This window comes from Photinus pyralis, unplaced genomic scaffold (assembly GCF_008802855.1).
Source record: "Photinus pyralis isolate 1611_PpyrPB1 unplaced genomic scaffold, Ppyr1.3 Ppyr1.4_LG5, whole genome shotgun sequence".
Classification (NCBI taxonomy): Eukaryota; Metazoa; Arthropoda; class Insecta; order Coleoptera; family Lampyridae; genus Photinus; species Photinus pyralis.
Window position 1 is genome coordinate 13,100,444 of NW_022170596.1, and position 22,990 is coordinate 13,123,433.

A 22,990-nucleotide genomic window follows, 5' to 3' on the forward strand; every position below is an offset into this window, starting at 1 on the left:
TCCCAACCATGCAATGAATTCTACCCACATTTGCTTCTAAGATTCTCAGGTAAAACGTTACATTACGATTATAAACACAACATTTAATTAGCTAACGTCATTCTGTTCTATAGGCTCACGTATTAAAAATCTGACCCCTGAAAAAGGGGCGAATGTAAATCACTTTACGAAATTGATTCAGGGAAGTGTTTTAGGGTTTGTAAATTACCACGACATATGCCGAATATTTTGGAGACAATAAAAAGGCTATCACTTTCGATTTTATTGACGTTGATGTGAAATCCGGATGGGCTCTCCTTGTATCCCTAAATGCAATGAATTTGATTTCAAAAAGTGACACTAACGAACAATTGGGTACTTTCTCTAGGCAGGTAGTCCGGTTGTCCATTAAGCGAAGTGAAATATTTAAAGTTTGAAACGTACACAACCGGAAGCCCACATGCTACATTGGTTGTTAACCTTTTCTTCCCCGTTTTCCGATACAATTTGCGTGTTGGTGTAACGTAATAATTCCGAATCTAACGTATTTATCATTCCTATTCACACAGTACTTAAGCTTCTTTGCAGCTTTAATAATAGGAACTATAAATTAGTTCTATATGTATAGGTTGTAAACGTAGGCACGCGTCAAAATTAATTTTAGCACCGTCCAACTTTTGGATTATCATTTTCGTCAAATCTCATTGTAAAGAAAAATGATGTTATCTACTAGGAAACTTGTCACATAATGATGGCGAACAACAAATTTATGTTATAACCGTCATTAAATTTATAATTGAGGTGAATTTTATATATTGTTACTCATATTTTAGTTTTAGTGTGTGCTAACCAGTTCCTCACTACCTAATGAAAATGAATGATTTTGTTTATTGCTATATCATTATTCAGTCATATTTCTATACAGGGTGTTACGTGATCGCATGTAAAAAAAATCGGGTGATAGAGGGGATCAAGACAAGCACTTTTTCCAAATAACGCGAGGGTCCAACGTGTTTCGTTTGGCAGCCACCCCCAAAGAAGTGGTGAAATTTGGATTCCTTCTTTAATGTTTTTCTCGACAACCATAACAGTTACAAAGATGGGTGGCTCGTTTTTTAATAGATTTTTGTATATGCCCTATCCGATTTTGAAAATTTTTTTCAAAAATTCCTACCACGAAAGGGCGCACCCCTAGGCGCACTCCTACTTGGGGGTGCGAAAAAAAATTCTGATTCCGACGAAATTTGGTATCTGGGGGTTTTTGAACATGACGAATGACGAATCTGAAATTAGTTTTTGAAAATTCGAAAAAAAAGTGCCACTGCAATTCTTGGCCGGACAACGAAAATGGAGAGAATTGCACGAAATTTGTTGTGTACATACTTGATGAGTTAAGGAACAAAACTGTCGAACAGTTTTTTAAAATAACTTTTCAAACAAAAATTATACTTATCTAAAGATTGGGCCTTCGGGTTACAAAGTGTCTCCGGCCTACTAGTGAGTGATCTAATTTCGCATGTAGTTAATTGAAAATGTCGCAAATAGTCAAACGTCAAAAATCAAAATTATAATTTAAAAAGCCGTTTATATTATGAAATGCCTATATCTTAGGTGCTTCTTTAAACGTTTACTAAATGAATTTGTTCAGTCTAATTCTTTTACGTGTAAGGGCAGAGCGTTCTACCACCTAATATAATAACAATATCATTTACACCAGTCCTTGTTTTATTTAATAATGCTAAGGAAAAATCCGGTCGTACTTTTATAATTTTTCGATAGTTCTAAATACGAATTCGCACGTAGGTACACTTATTTTACGAAGACTGGATTTTTTTAAGATAATCTCTTCTGAATTAGGTCACAGGACGTCCGGATTTATTTATTTTACGAACTTTAATTCCATCCGCAACACTTTCGTACTAAAAATGTGCGCGGTTCTTCGATTTCGGTTATCTTTCGCCCTTCGAATTTCGACTGGCGGACGATTTGGCGCAAATTCGAATTACGGTTTTTTTAATTGAGCTCAAAACGCGAATTACCCCGAGATGAGCTCTATAACTGCCCAAAACGAATTAATTAATTTTCTCTATCTTAGAAGGTAGAACCAACGACCCCCCCTCCTCCTCCATTCATAAGCAAAATAGGCAGTTTTTCCCAACGACGGGATCTGGTACAGCTGTACCTTATTTCTCACAAAATTTATCTTATCTCGCGGCTCCTGAAGCTTCTATACTTCTATAGAACTGCATATGGTAACATTAGCCTACAAGTAATCGAAAAAATTGAACGAAATTAAATAATTCCCATCAAAGGGTTCCCGTTACAATCCATATTCATAAGGTCTTCAGAAAATCGTCGGGTACTTTATTAATCATATTTATATACTTTGCACTTTGCACTAATTACAAATTTATTACGTACCTATCCACTGTGATTTGTTTTTGACCTCTATCGATATGATTGGTATGAAAGAAAATTGTTGGAAGTATCTTGAAACTGTTGCAGGTAGGTAGTGTGCATTCCGCCCGTTCTTGTTAATCGTGTAGGGACGGGAAAAAATCACCCTACTGCATACGCCACTGCGTGTCGTAGGAGGTGACCAAACAACAGTAATCCTAGCGCTGCAAGTTGGAGTGTGAAGTAATAGCCAATTTAATCATTATTTAGCGGAAATTGTTAACTAGTGATACCCAGGGTGATACCTTACCTCAACGGAAAATCTTCTTGACACGTAAAATATAAAAAAAAACGGTGGTTTTTGAATGAAATAGGTTTATTACTTCTATTTTTCAGGTTGTGACTTAATCCTCGACTGTTAGGATTTTAGACGATAGTGTAAAACACCCTACAGACGGTACAATTTGTCGAACGACTGATCGTCTGAACGATAATTGTACTGTACTGAAAAAGTCAAAAATTGACAGTTTTCTGTTATTTTCCGAATTACATTGATGTATCGCAATGTATAGGTACATGGCGCCAGCGCGGTCTTAGTTGCCATAGATATAATAAACAAAAAAATTTCCAAGAATCCATGGTCTACTATTTCAAAACCGTAAAAAAATAAGGTATTTATGTCTGGCTCATGGCTAATATTTAAAAATAAGGTTGTGTTGTGATACATCACATTGCTCAAAAAAGAATATATAAAAATTTACCCTAAGATATACGGAACTTTGGGTCAAATCTTAGAAACGGTGGTTCAACATTTTTTTGACTACGCCACTTAATTCCATGTAAAAATATCTAAAATAGGAACAATTTACCTTTTTTTCTATCTTATAAGGGCAGTAAGATATGAGAACGTAAAAAAGTCATCAAACGTTAGCTAGATTGATTCTGTTTGTGGAATAAAAGGTTTCACAAACAAGGGCACAGGGTGGCGAAAACCAAGTCTCTATCTTTAAAAACAGTTGAGATACACTGCAGCCTCAACCAAAATAGGAATCACGGTACTTTCAGAAGGATTTTTTTTTAGGTTTTTTTAGAAAACTAAGATCTTTTCCAATGGTTTGCGACATTCATTTCTAGAATCCAAGTCGTTGGTGGTATCCTGGTTCAGTTCTTTTAAAACGTTGTTGACTTTTTGAGTTTGATTGATTGAAGCACGAAATAATAAACCAAGATAAAGGCAATAAAAAATAAAGATTTTAGAGAGGTGACATTAAACGCAACTTTCCTGGCCATCTCATTAAAAAATGTTTCTTTACATGAAATTTTGGGTCCTTAAATTGATGTGTTACTTGATTGAGTATGCTTATTAACGAACTCCTAGCGAGATCATGATTTTGGACTTTCTGTTCGTCCGTCCGTCTGTCGACAAGATAATTCCCGAACGGTTTCGAATTTTCCAATTCTATTTTCAGTATTTACTTATCATCACCCAAGGAGGAACTGATTAAATGTTCAGTGACCCAGGAGCTCGCTTGCTATATTTGTTACAAGTTTATTGTAATTTTTAAACTGTGAGTGTTTAGGGGTGCGGGAAAAAAAACGTACAACAAAGATATGTTATCTAACGTAGGTACCTACGCCTCGTTGCTAACACAGACGTGTATCTGCATGTGTTTATCACATTATTATGGATTTATATAAGTATGTAACTCGTTTTGCAATTAAAGTACTATACCTATATCAATTTAAATATTGATTAATTAAATATGTTGATTAGTGCAATTTTTCGCTCCTCAATTTTTTTCATTTTTTTTCATTTCATTTCATTTTTATTTTTGTAAAAAACAATGCACAATTGTATTACAACGTCAGACTAACAAACATTTAATGGACAATAACATCTAAGTCTAATACAGCGGTATATTTATTATTATATTAATTAACGTAACTTTAATACAATATGAAAATGCGTTAAAATTAAATTTGTCTGTAATGGGATTTGGATCCTTACAAAATTGACTTTAAATATTTTTTAATTGAAATGGATAAGAAAGTAGATGGGCTAAGCTCCGAATGCATATAAAAAAGATAATCATTTACTAGAGAAACTAAAAGGGCCGCTTGAAAACCGCCCCGCTCTTTTACCGTTAATTAAAGGTCGCGCACACGTCTTAACGGTTTAGACGTTAATTTCTAAATACTAACGCCACCAAAATTTAACTCAAAAAACTGTCTCCGACTTTTTATATTAAATAGTGGCACGAGGACACGGATCAGGAATCGCAGCGGCGGTTGAAAAAAGATAATCCGCACGTGTCCGTTTACCAGATGACGCGTGTTGAACGCCCCTATTCTGTCTTCATTGTTACCCCTATCTACGCGGTGGATCAGTTTAACCATCCTGTGCGCTAAATCACTCTGCCTCCCGTTATTCGGGTTTGTTACGATTTCTTTCTGGGATTAATACTGAAATAAGATATTTTTATCGACCACTCGTTTTTCAATCTTTCGCCGCAGAACGGCGTTTTGGATTCTAGCAGGTTGGTTGCTGCCGCGGCGTGGCCTTTAGTGTTGAGTTCATTTTGTAATCGACATAAATTATAGTCGGTTAGTGACTTTTATTGATCATAACAATTTGTTAAATGAAATAGTAATCATAGCAGCTTTTTATTACCTAACGTACAAACTACCTGCAATGCTCTCTGATTGAATACTAATTGGTACTAGATAATCGAGAACACTGAAAACGTATTTCAGAAATACGTAAGAAGGATCAATATGGTCATTAATTAGTCTCCTTGATTTGCTTTCGCGTTTATGGTTTAATGTATCTGTAGATAAACAAAGTATGAATATTATACTGCAAGAGCGTTACCAAGTTCTGCTGATAAAGTTTACTACTCCCCCCTCCCCCTACTATTCTATTGCAGCTTATCCTCTCGAACGCACTTTTCCTTGCATGTGCATTTCCTTCGATGGAAAGCCATTATCAATTCTACCAAGTACTCCGTAATGGCCTCGACACTCCCACCATCTGGTTTTGCAGAGATGAAGAGTGCTGCATATTAACGACATAGATTCCCTACAAAACTTAGTTAACGATATCTTTTATTGTGACTACTGGGTTTCCCTTTCAAAACAACCAGTTTGCAGGAGGAGCAGTGGAACTAAAATGCATTTTTATTTGTGCTGAATGTATGGACTTCATATATGTATATATTACCTTAATAGTGTGTAACAGTTTATTTTCGTAGGTATGTAGTTGTTATTTTTGGTTTGCGGTCACTGTAATTGGTTGTTTGAGATTCTCTGGCATATCTAAACTTTGCTTTTTCAATTCCGCATTCTACTTCAAACACGCCTTAGTTCGATACGTTAAGGAGCGTAGGGTGAAAACCAGGTGACTCTATTTATAATTTCCAATTGTAATTATTTGGGCGATTGAATTTATATTTTGTAGATCTCGATTTAGTTGGAGGACGGGTTTCTGAATTTTTCTCCGAGTTTTCCGGAGGCTATATTTTCGTTTTCACTAATTACGACCATTTTGTCTTCCACCAGGTTAATTTATTCATTCTTTGAGGTTTTGCTGTGGAAGTTGAACAGATTACTTTAAATGGTAGGCTTATGCTACGTTTAAAAGGGGTTAGTATATGTGGTTACAGGGTTTAAGTTCACGTAGAAGTTTAAGTTAGGTTCTAGTCTTCATTTACCCTTATATCAACCCTAATTACGCCTAGGTTCTTATCAAGACGTCTTTCTCACCCAGGTAACGGTCATTTTGTTAGTAAGTTACACGAAAACAATGTCCATCTCTAAACCACCTGCAGTTACCGCGCTTGGGATCTATATAAAAAATGCGATCAATGGGGTGAGCATGTTAAAGTCAATTAAATAGTAATTATGACGGGGATATTCTTCTTAAGGGAAATTGTAACGACAACTTTTGCAACGAATTTATTCCCGAATCGATGTATGATCGATTTTGATCACGATATTTCGTTGGTGTACACTGCTTTTCTTCAGAAGATGTGGTCATAGTTAATGTAGACGATTTTGAAGTTGATTACAAGTAGACAAAGACCCTTCAGGCATAATCCCTTCATTAATTACCGTGGCATGTGACTTTTCTTGTGACGTTAGCTATGGTAAAGGTAAGATTTTATCAGTTTTTGTATCGCTACTTGCACCGCCAATTCCAATTTATTTAAGTGAGTTTGATTGTGGTTGGAGAACAAAATATAAATATTTCCCTATTGGAACCCCGTACGATTTATTAAAACATTATTGTAGTTTATTTGTATTTTTGTTTGGCTCTCTGTAAAAATCGGAAAATTTTAAAACAAATGCTCCTATGACCTTTTCCATCTTGTAAATCAATGGACTTTTTTTACCGTTTTTAGCGCATTTCCACAAAAATAAAAAAGAATGGGCTATTGTGGCCACTTTGTCCGTCCGTCCGTCCGTCCGCCCGTTTTGCGACGATACTGGTTCTTTATCTTAAGAGCTATTGTTCTACTTTTTTTGCTATTTGGTTCGTTATGGTGTCGAGGCTTGCACCAAGGAAGGAATGTTTTCTGTACCGCTTACAAAAAAAGTTATTGTAAAGAAAACAAAAAACGGTTTTTTACATGTTCCATAATTTTACACTTTTGCCGTTTGTTAACGATCCTAGAGATCGTTTATAATTTTGTATTGCTGTCTGTCGTCTGTCTGTTGGTCTGTCCGTCTGTTCCTTTGTCTGTCTGTCCCTCTATCTGTCCGTGTGAACGATAATTTGTTTAGAAATGTCCGATCGCTTTTACATCTCCGTTAGTTATTAACTGAATTGCATGAAATTCAATATGGGCATAGCTTTAGCCATATAATACGCAATGCCAAAAGTTGAGTCGAATCGATTCAAAATTCACAGTGCCCTTTTCGCATCTCGACCATTTATAATCCGAATTGCAAACTTTTTTACTTATAAAAGTATTTGAATGAAATTTGATACATAGGCACTTGCAATAAACGAAAACCAAACGCCAGTTTCAAAATTTGGTTTTGCGCATGCGCAGTGCCAACTTTTTTATCTCTGGAAGGATTTAAGTGAAATTTGATACTTAGGCGCTTGGAACAAAGGAAAATCTAACATTAGTTTCAAAATTTAGGTTTGCGCATGCGCAGTTCCAACTTTCTTATTTAGAAAAGCATTGAAATGAAATTCTTCTTATAAACTGAAATTGAAGTAGCACGTCAAAAATGGATTGCCCATGTGCAACGCTATCTGTCATATTTGTGGCCGGATTTTTACGATTTTAACAGAGTTGCATCTTACAAATGGGAAATGAATGCAAGTGGAAATGCGCTTTATGTAAATCGTTTACGATTACTTTTTAACTTGTTTACTTTAATAAACTGAAATTGAAGTAGCACGTCAAAAATGGATTGCCCATGTGCAACTTGCTATCTGTCATATTTGTGTTCGCCGGATTTTTTCGAATTTTCGATTTTAACAGAGTTGTTCAGTCTTACAAATGGGAAATGAATGCAAGTAGGAAATGCGCTTTATGGATAATATCGTTTTCACGATTACTTTTTAACATTGTTTATTACTTTTTAAGAGAATTATTTTATTAGTTTTTTATTTCGTTTAAATTTGTGCGTTTCTTCATGCGCCCTTTATGTTATTATTCTGCATTTGTTTTGTAATCATTCTTTTTCTAAAATGCTCCAACCAAAAGTTTAAGTTGAGGGTTTTTATTATTAATACTGAAATAAGATATTTTTATCGACCACTCGTTTTTCAATCTTTCGCCGCAGAACGGCGTTTTGGATTCTAGCAGGTTGGTTGCTGCCGCGGCGTGGCCTTTAGTGTTGAGTTCATTTTGTAATCGACATAAATTATAGTCGGTTAGTGACTTTTATTGATCATAACAATTTGTTAAATGAAATAGTAATCATAGCAGCTTTTTATTACCTAACGTACAAACTACCTGCAATGCTCTCTGATTGAATACTAATTGGTACTAGATAATCGAGAACACTGAAAACGTATTTCAGAAATACGTAAGAAGGATCAATATGGTCATTAATTAGTCTCCTTGATTTGCTTTCGCGTTTATGGTTTAATGTATCTGTAGATAAACAAAGTATGAATATTATACTGCAAGAGCGTTACCAAGTTCTGCTGATAAAGTTTACTACTCCCCCCTCCCCCTACTATTCTATTGCAGCTTATCCTCTCGAACGCACTTTTCCTTGCATGTGCATTTCCTTCGATGGAAAGCCATTATCAATTCTACCAAGTACTCCGTAATGGCCTCGACACTCCCACCATCTGGTTTTGCAGAGATGAAGAGTGCTGCATATTAACGACATAGATTCCCTACAAAACTTAGTTAACGATATCTTTTATTGTGACTACTGGGTTTCCCTTTCAAAACAACCAGTTTGCAGGAGGAGCAGTGGAACTAAAATGCATTTTTATTTGTGCTGAATGTATGGACTTCATATATGTATATATTACCTTAATAGTGTGTAACAGTTTATTTTCGTAGGTATGTAGTTGTTATTTTTGGTTTGCGGTCACTGTAATTGGTTGTTTGAGATTCTCTGGCATATCTAAACTTTGCTTTTTCAATTCCGCATTCTACTTCAAATTAGTTCGATACGTTAAGGAGCGTAGGGTGAAAACCAGGTGACTCTATTTATAATTTCCAATTGTAATTATTTGGGCGATTGAATTTATATTTTGTAGATCTCGATTTAGTTGGAGGACGGGTTTCTGAATTTTTCTCCGAGTTTTCCGGAGGCTATATTTTCGTTTTCACTAATTACGACATATTAAATTCATTCACCGCCTTAACGCTTTAAGTTCAAGAAGTTTAAGGAATTTATCAATAATTACGCCTCTTATCAAGACGTCTTTCTCACCCAGGTAACGGTCATTTTGTTAGTAAGTTACACGAAAACAATGTCCATCTCTAAACCACCTGCAGTTACCGCGCTTGGGATCTATATAAAAAATGCGATCAATGGGGTGAGCATGTTAAAGTCAATTAAATAGTAATTATGACGGGGATATTCTTCTTAAGGGAAATTGTAACGACAACTTTTGCAACGAATTTATTCCCGAATCGATGTATGATCGATTTTGATCACGATATTTCGTTGGTGTACACTGCTTTTCTTCAGAAGATGTGGTCATAGTTAATGTAGACGATTTTGAAGTTGATTACAAGTAGACAAAGACCCTTCAGGCATAATCCCTTCATTAATTACCGGGCATGTGAGTTTAGCTATGGTAAAGGTAAGATTTTATCAGTTTTTGTATCGCTACTTGCACCGCCAATAATTTATTTAAGTGAGTTTGATTGGGTTGGAGAACCCCTATTGTACGATTTATTAAAACATTATTGTAGTTTATTTGTATTTTTGTTTGGCTCTCTGTAAAAATCGGAAAATTTTAAAACAAATGAACCTTTTCCATCTTGTAAATCAATGGACTTTTTTAGTTTTTAGCGCATTTACAAAAATAAAAAAGAATGGGCTAACTTTGTCCGTGACATACTGATTTAAGAGCTATTGTATTCTTTTTCTTGCTAATGGTGTTTGCAATAACCATCATCCACACTTTTGAACATCTTCGTTTATACTATCTGTTGTGAACGATAATTTTTTTGAAATGTCTTGTCTCATAAATTCAATATATAATAATAACTTGTCTTGTCATACAATTTCAAACTTACTTGTCATACAATTTCCTTAAACCGTTTGTTTCAAATGACTACATGCATAACTTTCTTCAAATTGAAATGAAATTCTTCGAAATTTAGCAATGGGATGAACTATCTGGTGTGAAACAGATTGGAAGAATGTGGAAATTTTTGCGTGTTTCACTTTAATTCCATGAATAAGAACCACTGTTGCCATGTGGAGATTCCGACTAATTCCATTCATTTTGATGGGAATGTTGAAAAATATGAAAATAATCCTCTAATAATGATTTTTTTTCTTCTTTCACCGGTACCCCCAGTACGCCCTACCACATTCAAACATTCCCCCAAAATTCACCGCCAAGGCCTTTGGAAATCAATTTTCTTGGCGTGAAGTATTGGGGGAGCCATGTGCGGATCTATGATGCAAACATTGACAGAATATTGTACGAAACTTGAGAATTTTCCCAGTCGAAGTGGACCAGAGTTACAATGTGGGTAAGAAATGCAACTTCTTGGACGCCAATAATTTTTTTTTTACTTTACACTTGTAAGGTTCCTATATCTATTTTTTTCTACTGCAAATAATTGATTAAGTTAGCTCAAATTTTAAATTATTTTACCAAAATGGTCTACATCTTTTAATTTGAATTCTTTGTGTACATTCAGTATAAATGTTTACAATTTTTAGGATCTTTCTATATTTTGTTATCAGGCGAGGATTCATTTTCAAGAAATAGATTTTCTGTTGCTGCATTATATTGACTGTATTGCTGCTATTCAGTATAGTTTGGAAAAGCGTGCATAATTTCAATTGTCAATTCTCAGCTCATAGTGTGCCCAGTTATAGGTGAAATTATTTTCAAAATTTTCTGTGTGAGTTTCCGAGTTCTTTTTATAATGCCCAGTACCTTTTTATGGAGCAATTTTTACACCAAATCGTGGCTTATATCAATGTCAAACATAATACGTCAAAACTCGGGTACATTGTGCACATGTGAAGAACCAACACTCTTCTCGAAAGGAATTTGCTGAAATGGTCAGTGCTTTTTCCAATATGAGTAGATCTATTGCCTATATCTGAACACATCACAAAATCGGAGATTAAAGTTATCAAAAAATTTCCCGTCCTGAAAATAGTCCCATGCGATTCTTATTGTTTGAATCCTGTCAGACTATACGATTTATCTGGATCTGTTTCCCAATTAGCATCACCGGTCAATAGTCAAAGGTAATTTCGTGAGGCGACTTTCAATTATAGAAATGATTAAATTGTGTATACCGAAATTGAATTCGTGTTTGACTAATGCCGACAATGACTGCTTTAAATATTTAGCACGCAAACATGGCTCCTATTTACTACGAAGACCATTAATTTCTCAAGCTCGAATTCTAGCAGATTCGTTCAAAAAGTACGGAAGACTGAATGTTAAGTTCCGCTTCATACGCGTTTATTTCCATAATTTACTCGAAGTATTTTATTTTGATTACCACCCAAACAATTCAAATAATTGAAAGAGGGGTGAGTTGTTATAGTCATTTAAGTAATAGAATAAGGGCGGGTCGTGGGTCACAGTTACGATTTTGAAGCGTCATATGTTTTCAACGGTCTTCTATTATCAAATTACAATCGTACGCTGATTGGTTCCTTTTTGCTGGTATTTAGTATACAGCGCAACCTTTCAATATCGCTAATGCTATTAAAGAAGACCTGCAGTTGTAGGATTTTTGCATCTTTGTTATAAAATCATTACTATTTTCATACTCCGATAAACTTAATTAAATACTTAAGAAATTACAGACTATACAATATGTGTAACATTTGGCCAAACCACTTTCTCTCACGCGTGCGGCATAATTTTTGTCCGTTTCGTTTAACGACATATGGCGCGTGTGGTAAGCTATAAGATCATAATTTACATTTCCGAGAGTTAAGGTTTAACTCTTTCGGAACTATCAAGATTTGATTGTAATCAGGAATCATCTGCCTTATAATCGTTATAAATACATTCCATATAACGGTTACTCAAGGTGTTCTTCTAACTTCTTAAAAGGCACGTTTTTTATACGCCCGATGTAAAGTTTTTTTTCCTTCGCGTTTTCGAAACATTTAGCTCACCGCGACAGTATCATTCTAATTCAATCCCATTTTAATATGGAAATTGGGGTCTATTATAGAAACATGAAAAAATTCGGCGATGTCGTTGTAACAACTGCGTAAAAACATCATCGAGATCTATTCGATAAGACATTTCATCAAACCTTCTGCCAAAACTTTCATCATTAAATTATTTATGAATAAGGTCTTCAAGTTTGGTTTCAATTAACTTTCGAAAAGGATTATTTATTAATCTTGAAATCACACATGATTCGTTTCCAAATTAATGTAAATGGATGCGCTGTCAAAACTTATGATTACCTACCTTTATGGGCTTTATGACCAAGTTATAGTTAGGGAACTTATTACACTTCATCATGTACTATATGCAATTATGATATTAAATGGTTAAAACCTGTTTGTGTGGTAAAGTGACTGATTCACAGTTGCTATCAAATAAATTGGTAGCATGGTCACATTCAGCTTTCAATGTTGTACAAATGGCACATCAGTAACAATTATTTGTGTACTGTTTTTTAGTAGCACTAGTTATGGAAACCTTCTTTTTCTTTTGCTAATGGTTTGCATGTCTACTCACGCGAGACTCTACCTCAAAATGATGTCATAACGTTCTCCTTTGATGACCCCTCTTTAACAATCATTTATAACTGATGTTACAACCTTAAACATATTTAAAAATGAATTTTTAAAATAAAATCGTTTAATAAGTATATTAAGATACAAGTGTACAATCAAGTCTTTAAAGCGCGCGCAACGAGTTTAAGGGCACGACGCAAAGCGGAGTGCCTTTAACGTTGCAAGTGCTTTAAAGACCAATTATACACGTGTATCTTATAGTATTTTTATTATACCTGCAGTATAATTTAAAAATAGGAAATACAATGAAATCATATTGACGTTATACTCGAATACATGTCTAATTAAGTGGGCTGGGTGTTCGTAATTTCACGATTGCCATGGAAATGTCACTTGACGTTTGCTTATAAAAATCATCGTCTTTGTGAATTAAACCATTTCCGTTGAAAAAGATAATACACCGTCCATTAAATCGATTGTTGTAAAATCTAAACAAACGTTGGTAGGTGTAAAATCCAAATCCAGTAAAGCCTATTATAAATAATATGAAAAGTTGTTTCCATGGATGGAATAGGAAGTTACTTACGAATAAAGTCTTAAATGCATCGATAATGCTGGCATATATGAAGGAAATGTCAAAGGTATTTAAATCTTCTATATTTTGGTGCATTCATTCAAAACTTTAAAACAATGCTGCGATTAAAAAGTGGAACAGATTTGGAAGCATACCATAAATTACGCGCGTTTGTGAAAGCTTCAACCAAAGGATAGGTACAAAAGCCAAAGAAATGTTCTGCATTTACAGAAAGCGACCTAAGAGGATTTTTTATTTCATCCAGATGACAGTTTCAAAAGTCATACTTGAAGTATCGTTACTTAGCAACTTTAAAGCACGTGTGTTTTAAAGGCCCTTTTTCGCACGCATTTGAGTGTTTAAAACGGAGATTGTGATTCAGGTATAATAAAAAAAAAATTCAAGTCTCCTTGCGTGCTTCTGTATACAAAGAATGTAACAATTAAGGGTAGCAGAGAAGATTTTTTCCAAATAAACGGAGGATACACAATCTTTCGTTATGGGAGATACCAAAAAAGCCTGGTATAACCGCCAGTATCGTCTGTAATGGTTGCTACCCCCTGTATAGCTAGCGTACCGAAAAAATTTTGCCAGCCGTAGCGAAAATGGGGCTCAAAAAATACCCAATGAAACTACAAAATGCTTTCGAAATACTTTCCATAAATTAACTTACAAAGAAGCTAAATCCTTTAAACTAGAAAGCTTCTTATGAATTACCTATGATGAACAAGACTGTATGACCTAATAAAACAGTTTCAAAATTTTTATTTGTGCACCATTTTGATTCTGATTCTTCCGCAAGAAATTTGTGGTTCTAAACGGCCTTCAAATAAAGGCAATTATGATGGACACTATTTTAGAACAACAATTTTTGTTTACGCCGTGAAAATTTTATACGACAAATTAATTAATCGGAAACTAATTTATGACATAATTTTAGTTTTGAAAAATTGAGTAAAAGAGCAAAATTTCCAAGTCTTAGGCCTACTTTGAATTTTTTAATGTTTTTATTTTTTGATAAATAAACTATCGAAGTTGTTCTATCGGTTTCAAATTTGCTACACGGTCATTACCTTCTGTTTTGAATACTTTTTGAAGTAGCATTTCCAGTTAAAAGATATATAAATCTGTAAAGAAATATAGCAAACGAGATCGTGGGTATGGCTATTATAGCATTGCGTATTTATGGCTAAAGCTATGCTAATTTTGAATTTCATGCAATTCGGTTCATAACTAGACGTCAAAAGAGTCTTCCTTATTTTTTGGTCGTGCTAACGAATAGACAGACGGACAGACATAGCAAAATTATGAATTCGCTAGGAGCTCGTTAATAATAACAAAAAAAGCAAAGTAGGCCTAAGGACACACGGGAGACACACTGTATGTTAGTGGGAACACAATCGTGACGCTCATATCTCAAAAATGATTCACGTCATATCACTTCCTCTTTCTTCGCGCCTCATTTTATCATACCGCTGCGCTGCCCCGTATATCTTTTCCATTCCATAAGCACATAAAAGAATTAACTTATACTACGAGTCTTCTCATACCCCTCATCACACTTGTTTCAGATTTCCTTTCTTTACGTCTACTTCAGGCATTCTTCCTTCTCGCTTCCTTCCTGCTCGATATGTTCCTTTCACGCTTACTTTTATAGACGCCCCTCCCAATTTTTTCAGACTCGTTTCTTTCATGTCGTCATCGCTGTAAATCAAATTCAGATCTCCTCTCTTATCGCCATGGTTTTAAGCCTCCTTTTTTGTTTGCTTTTCCTTCACATGATATCGTTTCTTTCGCATTTACCATGCGCTTTTGTGTCTTCTTCACTATACATTATTACGTTTCCTGCACAACTTATCCGTGCTTTTTGCCTTTACACCTCTTTAATTATACTTTCTTTACGCCTGGTTCCCTCACACGTCTTTTGAGTCTTCTACTTTCACACTTATTTCCTTCACTTTTGTTCCTTTACCAACACGCCCTGTTTGCACTTCTGTCACAAATTGTCAACGTCAGGTAAATATTTTTCTCTCGACTACCTTCTTCCTATCTGCACGCATCCTTCACATTTTGTCTGTCTCCGTCCTCCTTCCACCTAGCCTCTTTGCTTTCCTTCCTTCTCCTCGTATGGAACGCGTCTCTCTTGAAAGAAGTAGGAGGCAACGAGCTTGAAATTGAGTTGGAAGATTTTGGTAGTTTGCAATTTTGGGATTTTCATAATACAGACATTATAATTTTGAGAAATCTGATTATTCTGGAACGTACATTTTGGTTTGAGATTTAAAATTTGAAATTTTGTTAAATTGTCGGGATCTGGGATTCGGGGATCCTGGGGATTTTTGTGACTTTACGAGTTTGGGAAATTGAGATTATAGATATTTTACATCTTGGAGCTTTTACATATTGGTTTCGAGATATTTTGGAAATTAAAAATGTTGTGATTTTGAGAGTTTTATATTATAGACTTTTGAGATTTTGGGAGTTCTAAATTTTTAAAATGGAAAATTTTGGGATGTGTAGAGATTAGAAAATTCGAGGTTATGAACATTTTAAATTTTGGGAGAATTTTTTATGAAATTCAAGATTTTGGGATTTTAAAAAATTAGAAATTTGAGACTTGAAATTTTAGGATTTTGGACTTTTTTTTTACTTTTTGTTGAACTTTGGAATTTTGATATTATACACATATACAACTCATTCATCTTATTATAAAATTAAAAACACAAATTTTTCACACGTTCTGAAAAAATGGTACAGGAATCATCATCCAATTTCTAATTAATTCAAAATCCTTCTCTCTTTCTATTAATTGGTTTCTTCAAATTTTCGTAAACTAATTTCACATTCATGATTTTCATGTTAAAAAACCCCCAGATACCAAATTTAGTCAAAATCGGAATTTTTGTTCGCAGATCCATTTATGGCTTTCGTGGCAAGAATTTTGAAAATTTTTTTGCAAAATCCTAAAGAGTATACTCCAAAACTTATTAAAGTACGAACCACCAATCTTTGTAACTCTTATGGTTGCTGAGAGAAAAATTAAAGAAGAAATTCAAATTTCACCACTTTTTTGAGAGCGGTTTCCAAACGAAACACGTTAGGACCCTCGGTTCATTCGCGATTTCGATTAGCTGTAAATCACGTAGTGTGTAATAATGATAAAAGCACCCTAAAATAGGCAATACTTCAAAAGATTTAAAGTGCATATTAAGTAGATTGAAACTAAGACAAGCCTTCAAAGGTTTCAAAATGTGCACAGTGTGATTATACAACGAATAAACGAACTTTTGCACCAGGCGCGTAAGAAGATCACGCACCCCACTATTCGTATTCTATTGCCCCTCTTAGTGCGCCACGAAGCCAGTTGGATTCTCCTGTAGACTCTAAATAGTGTCAATATAACCCGCAATATACTTTCAAATATTTAAAATGTGCACAGTGGAATTTTGCAACATATCGAATCTGTTAACTCACAAAACCTCAAAGTATTTAAAATGTGCACACCAGCCGTAATGGCATTAAACGGAAGTGTTAAAGGCAATGCCAATGTACCATTTATTATCGAGATTGGCCGAGATAGGCGATACAACGTTCATCGGGTCTGCTATATCCATATTAGCAAAAATTAATGTTTGTCTGCCTGTCTGTCTCTTATACCTGTCTAAACCGTTAATCCCATTGCGATGAATCTTTGCGGAATGGTTGGACGTACGCCCACGAAAGTTTCTGAGTTAGTAAAACACTTTCCGAAATTTCCACGGGAACGGGAACAGGAAAGACAGAATTTTATGTTTTACAGTTGAAAATAAACGTGAGATTTAGAACGTATGGATTTCTTTGAGGGGGTACTTCCAAAAAACTTCCCGAAGTTCCCACGGGAACGGTGTACGAGAAAAAAACGGGATTTCCCCAAGGCGGTACCTACCAAGTTCGCCGGGACTGCTAGTATGTAATACAACGATGTATAGGTACCCTCCAATACATTATAGTCCGATGCTAGGTCCGACGCATTGTCATAAACAATTAAACAGTTAAATCGAATTATATCTTGTACATATATTGAATTGACCATAATCATGTACCTATACGGTAGGTAGGTATATTAATCTATAAATTATTAATTTAAACATTATCGAATTACCTAACACGTTAAATCTCTGATTTACATAAAAATATGAGTATAGGTAAACGGTACCTATCTACTAATTTCAAATTGATAGGTAGGTATAAATGAACCACTTGCGTTGGTAGAAAATAATATGTAGATGCTACTGAATGAGATATGGGTATGCCCACTTTTATATACACGATTGGATCAATTAATTATATAAATACCAAACAGAAAAACGACTATATAAACATACTTATACCTAATACCTATGCAAAATAATGCTGGAATTCTACTATTAACAACAGTAGATATTTAAATGAGGTCCATCATGTATATTCGTATATTTCGATTCATAAATATTTTTTATATTATGTACATTGTGCAATTAAAATTCTTATCCCTTAATAAAAAAACACTTAATAATGCTGCAGAAACAATAACTTTTAAATATCTATAGGTAGGTACAATAAATGTTAAAATGAATTGTTTGGTGAATTTTCAGTTAAATTTCTTATATGCACATAATTTTTCTTTAGTAAGTTACCTACATAGGTATATTTTTTTCCTACTAAAGCTAGCTGGGAGTGCTGGGACATGTTGTCACAGTACCTGGGGCAAATTGTCACATCAGTATCACAAAAATAAAGCAGAATTCAAAGGGTTGTACCTACCTATCCAAAAAAAGTTACGAAGAAGTATACCTACTACATATCGTTTTCTGAGTCACAATTGTGGCATAGGTCATAGGTACATAAAACGGATTTCTATCAGTACAGTTTTTATGTTCCCATTGTTTGCAAGTTGTACCTACATCTAATACCTACAGCTTTCAACAAAAACTCTGTAGTTTTCCTCAAATAAGACACATACAGCCTTCCTCGCCTGATAAAATTTCTTTTTTCTTATTGGCTTTGAGTAGAAGACAGATTTGTTAGCGCTTTTAGATTGTTTTATAACTAGTCACAACTTGCCCCGTTTGATTTGTGACAACCTGGTGTCCCACGAATTGTTAAAAGGAAAAATATATATCAAAATATACCTACATATGTAGTCTGCAAGGTTAGCAGTAGCTCATGTTACAACATATTTGGTTTGCCTTGGTTTCCTATATACACCCACAGCACGAGTTGATTACCGATTAACAATTTTACTGGAGAAACGGCAAAATACATTGATCATAAAAGAAATAATTACCGGCCGATGTCAGAATTATTTTGTGTGCGGTATTGGTGATAAGTATGTCCTTTCGACTGTAGATATAGTGGAGCGTGTTGCTTTCTCAAATAAGGTAGAAATCGACATTGTGACAAGTTACCCCTGGGACAACTAGCCCCGGTCTCCCCTAATAGCGGTTGATTTCGTTATTCAATGGTATAATAGTTACCAACGGGCTCTAATGGTAGTATACAGATATTGGCCAATAGGTACCTATATATGTACTTTAGGGTGACATCTAAAATTTCGCTCTCCTACTTACCTATATCATCATTAACTTATGGACGTAGGTATATTGATATATTAAAAAGTAAAGGGTGAAAGAGCGTTAGCGTTGCATACAGTAATCAATTTTAAAATAAAATTTAAATAAAGACATTATAGGTAGGTACCTACACCTTTTAAATATATATCTAAGTTCATGGCTAGTCACACCTAAAAGGTGTCAGAGATGCACATTGCATAAAGTTCACTGGTTTTTTGATATAATATTCCAATAACTAAACTTAATTTGCAAGTCAATTCTGCGAAAATGACAATTTGCAACAATAATGGCGGTTACCCACCTCATATTTTGCATAATCAAAGATCTTCAACTTCAATAGGACATTGGCATTCGAAAAAAAATCGCCAGAAAGTTTTGTAATTTGCACAAGAATTAATATTTCATCTGCGCATATTTACATACAAGCACTTCGATCAGATTAGGAACCGGGAGACCTTGTTATGTATGTTTAATTAATCGAGGCATATCACAAAAAAGCGTTGTGAAAATAACAGCTTGAAAAGCCTTGAAAATCAAGGCACCAATAATTTTTCTAAAGAAATCACCGCGCCAATGGAAAGAGAAAATCCACTCGAGCCAGTCCTTCGCTCAGGTGTCGGCCAATGGAATCGTTAGATAGGTGAGAAGTGGGCGATACACGTGCGCACGTGTCGCGGAATCTTACCTGATTATCTGATATCAGTTAACGTGCAGTTTACCTTAGGGTAGGGACACGTTTAGACGGTAAACCTGAGCCGGTGTCGAATGAGATCAGTCAGGTGCGACTTCGGGCACGCGTGTATAATTTTTATAGGGGTTCGTTAATATTTGTGTGTTCATTATAAGAATTTCGAGGTAGATCTCGTGATGTGACGAACTGTGCGTTTTGTGGTGGAAGAATCTACTTATTTTTTTCTTCGTCGTAATTTTTAATATCTATTGACTGGTGCTGAGCATCAAGGAAGAAGAATCTCTTATGTTCCAATTTGGTTCCCAATTTCTGCGAAAAACAGGTAAAATTTTACGAAATGAAATGATATACCGCACCTCTAGCAGAGATGATCTTTTTTGCATGTTTATACCGTAAATCATTAATTTAAGTGTGAAATTAATTGCTGATGAGAAAATATATTTATTTGCAAGCTGTGGAACAAAAAGTGGGCCACTAGAATCTGTTGACATTAATAATAGAATATAGACATCTACTTATACTATACACCTGTACAGTATAGAATATAGGTATCTGGCAAATATTAACTTTGCAGCAACTTTGCACAACGCTCTATTAACATCTTTCGTATTTTTTCCGTATTGTAAAAATGGCAAGAACTTACCCACCCACTACAGCATAAAAAATGCATTGAAATTTTTTTCAAATTAAGATTTAGTTGTAACTTTAATACGAGTATATAAAACAGTTAGGTCCCATCATTTATTACCTACTCAAGAACGGCTTGACCGCTTGATCAATTTTCATAATCTTTGATTTGGATTTGCCTGCGCCCCAAATAGCAGCATTTTCACATAAGTATTAGGTTTGAGTTCAGTTGAGAGAGAAGAGAGACAGCGAGCAGTAGAATACCTAAATTAGAATTAAGACGAGCATACACATTAGAAGTGCGAGGTGAGGCGACGCAGCCGGCCAAACCGAGTTTATGTCCCACCTAAGAAAAATTTCATTACGTGTAACAAACCAGAAAATCTTTCGATTAAACCCTCTAAGTTAACATGGGGAGCAACGATCTGCATAAAACGTTTTTCCCATGTTAAATTACCTATGTTCGGTTTTATTTATTTTTATTAATATCCCTCTCTTGTTCTGGGCCCTCAACAGACTTGCTCCCAATTACAGAGTGGCCCGCACAATGCTTTTTAGAGGTGCTCTGCAGAAGGTCTTAAGTTGTTCTATATATACTACTCCGGTATTTACCTTACGAATTAGGAAAACTGCAGGAAAACCTTATTCGGAGTAGCCGGCAGAATGCTCGAAACTGGTCTAATCTAAGGTAATTTCCATCTCTGCCACAGATGAGAAATTCACCAAGGTTCGAACACTCGACCTCCGGATTTATAGTCCAAAGCTCTACCATTGAACCATAAAGCCGGGTTTGAAATATTCACGCATTGAACATGTTAATCAAGAGATCAGATTTACACACTGTAAGGGCCAGTTTAACTCTTCTAATCACATCTAAATGTGAAGGTGTTTTTGGGTATTTAGCTCCTTATTGTTTAGGTTTAGTATTAAAATATATATAGTACTTGGCCATCGGGGTCGCAGGAGTTTAGCCATGTGGAGTAGTAAATTTCCCGAGATCTTTAGATTGCACAACATTGCAATTCGTTAGTTAAAGTTATAATCAAATTTTTCAGGTATTAACGGAAGTTTATTTTTCAGTTTTTTTGCCCAAAATATAAAATACAACATATAAAATAAAAGTAGACAGCATTTCCTATATATTTGATATTAATTGTCGAGAAATAAGAGCAACGTGAAGTTTAAGAAAATTTGTCGACCATCCGCAAAACTTCTGCATGCCATTTTCTTGATGGTGTTTTTGTGAACGTGTATGGTTGCTCAACCTTCTAAGATATTTACAGACCAGGTAAAACATTCTAAATGCTTTCGATAGTCTTAATTGTAATCGCCTCCTAGAACATTGAAAGAAATATGAAATACTGCACGGCGTTCTATAGGTGTTTTGCTAAACGTTTTCAGAGTAAGTCCTTTAAAAACCCTATACGAGTTATGGGAGTCACCTCACCATCTCTTTTATTTCGCGGAATACAAAAAAATTGTCAAATATAATTTATCCAGTCTTATATTGAAACTGGCGGTATCACTTCCGGTTTAATCGGAAATTGATGAAGCTACAACAACATAGAATATGCTTGTGGGTAATATGCAAAAAATGGCGTCTTGACAGCACACGGAATGCTAAATTTCATAAGTTTTAAATATTGAGTCACGAATCAACCATTATGCATACAGCATATTTGGGGTGGTCTTACACTAAATTAAAGTGGCCCTCTTATCTCGAACGCACTGTATATTTAAAGATTTTTAGCTCTCCTTGAAAGAGATTATTTGACTTAATCAGATGTTCAGATGTATCTGGTTCTTCCGAGCTTCCTTTCTAGAGCTTTCTCGGTTCTTTCTATAATAAGTTTCTTCGTTCGACCGGTTATAGAAAGATTAAGATCTAAACAGTCTTGAAATTTATCTGGAAGGGTCTAGAAAACAGAACGCAGGATAGAATTTATGGAATGAATCACTGGAAATGGTTAGAACAAGGTTAGAAAGGCCATCTAAATGGTTTTCACAGTTCTATATAAGTGCTTTCCAGAGCCTTCCCAGACAATAAAAATCGTTCTAGAGTATCATCAGAGTTCAGAGTGTCTAATCATTTTCTCCAAACCTTCTAAAACATTATGAAACAGCTAATGCATTTCGGGAACCTTTCAGAAATTTTTGTAAACTTCATTCCCATTTTGTAATGGAAACAAATGTAAAGGTATTAGAATGCCTGGAAATGCGATATAAACCTTTCCAAGGTATCGTATGGATAGTTTCTAGAAAGTATTGGGAAAGATCTGAGATCTAAGCAGTCGGCGTAGGAAATCACTTAAAAGACTTTCATGGGCACTAGAAAACTCTAGAATGAAACCTAAAGCACCCTCTACAGCATTCCGTCACTTAAGCGCAATCCCGAGCCTTCTAGCGTGTTTCTGCATGACAGAGGAAATTCCGAGGGAAATTCAACGCCTCTAGCAATTCCAAACGCTAATGTTAAATAAGGAGTCAAATAACATAAAGGACAAAGTATGTTAATACGATATTCCAGAAATCCCTATAGGCATCGAGGCGCCATGAAAGATTAGTCGTTTTTCCGGGAAATATGGCTTGTTTTGTTCGATATCATTCTAGAATCTAGAATATTCGGGAGCGTTCGGAACCATTCGAGAACTTTCGAGAAAGAGAGGTAGGTTATATAATCAAATCGGATTTCAACGCCGAAGTAGTAAATAGTTCGCGCTGTTGTAAATCATGCATATGTGA

General features: G+C 35.0%; 1 protein-coding gene across 1 annotated transcript in view; it reads left to right on the forward strand.

The window, feature by feature from the left end:
• Nucleotides 1–19,665: 19,665 nt before the first annotated feature.
• The window catches only part of LOC116172753 (zinc finger and SCAN domain-containing protein 23-like), a 40,503-nt gene continuing 37,178 nt past the window's right edge, over nt 19,666–22,990 (forward strand). The window contains exon 1 of the mRNA XM_031490019.1: nt 19,666–19,943. The gene's annotated coding sequence lies outside the window, so the exon portion shown is untranslated. The remainder of the gene's footprint in view (nt 19,944–22,990) is intronic.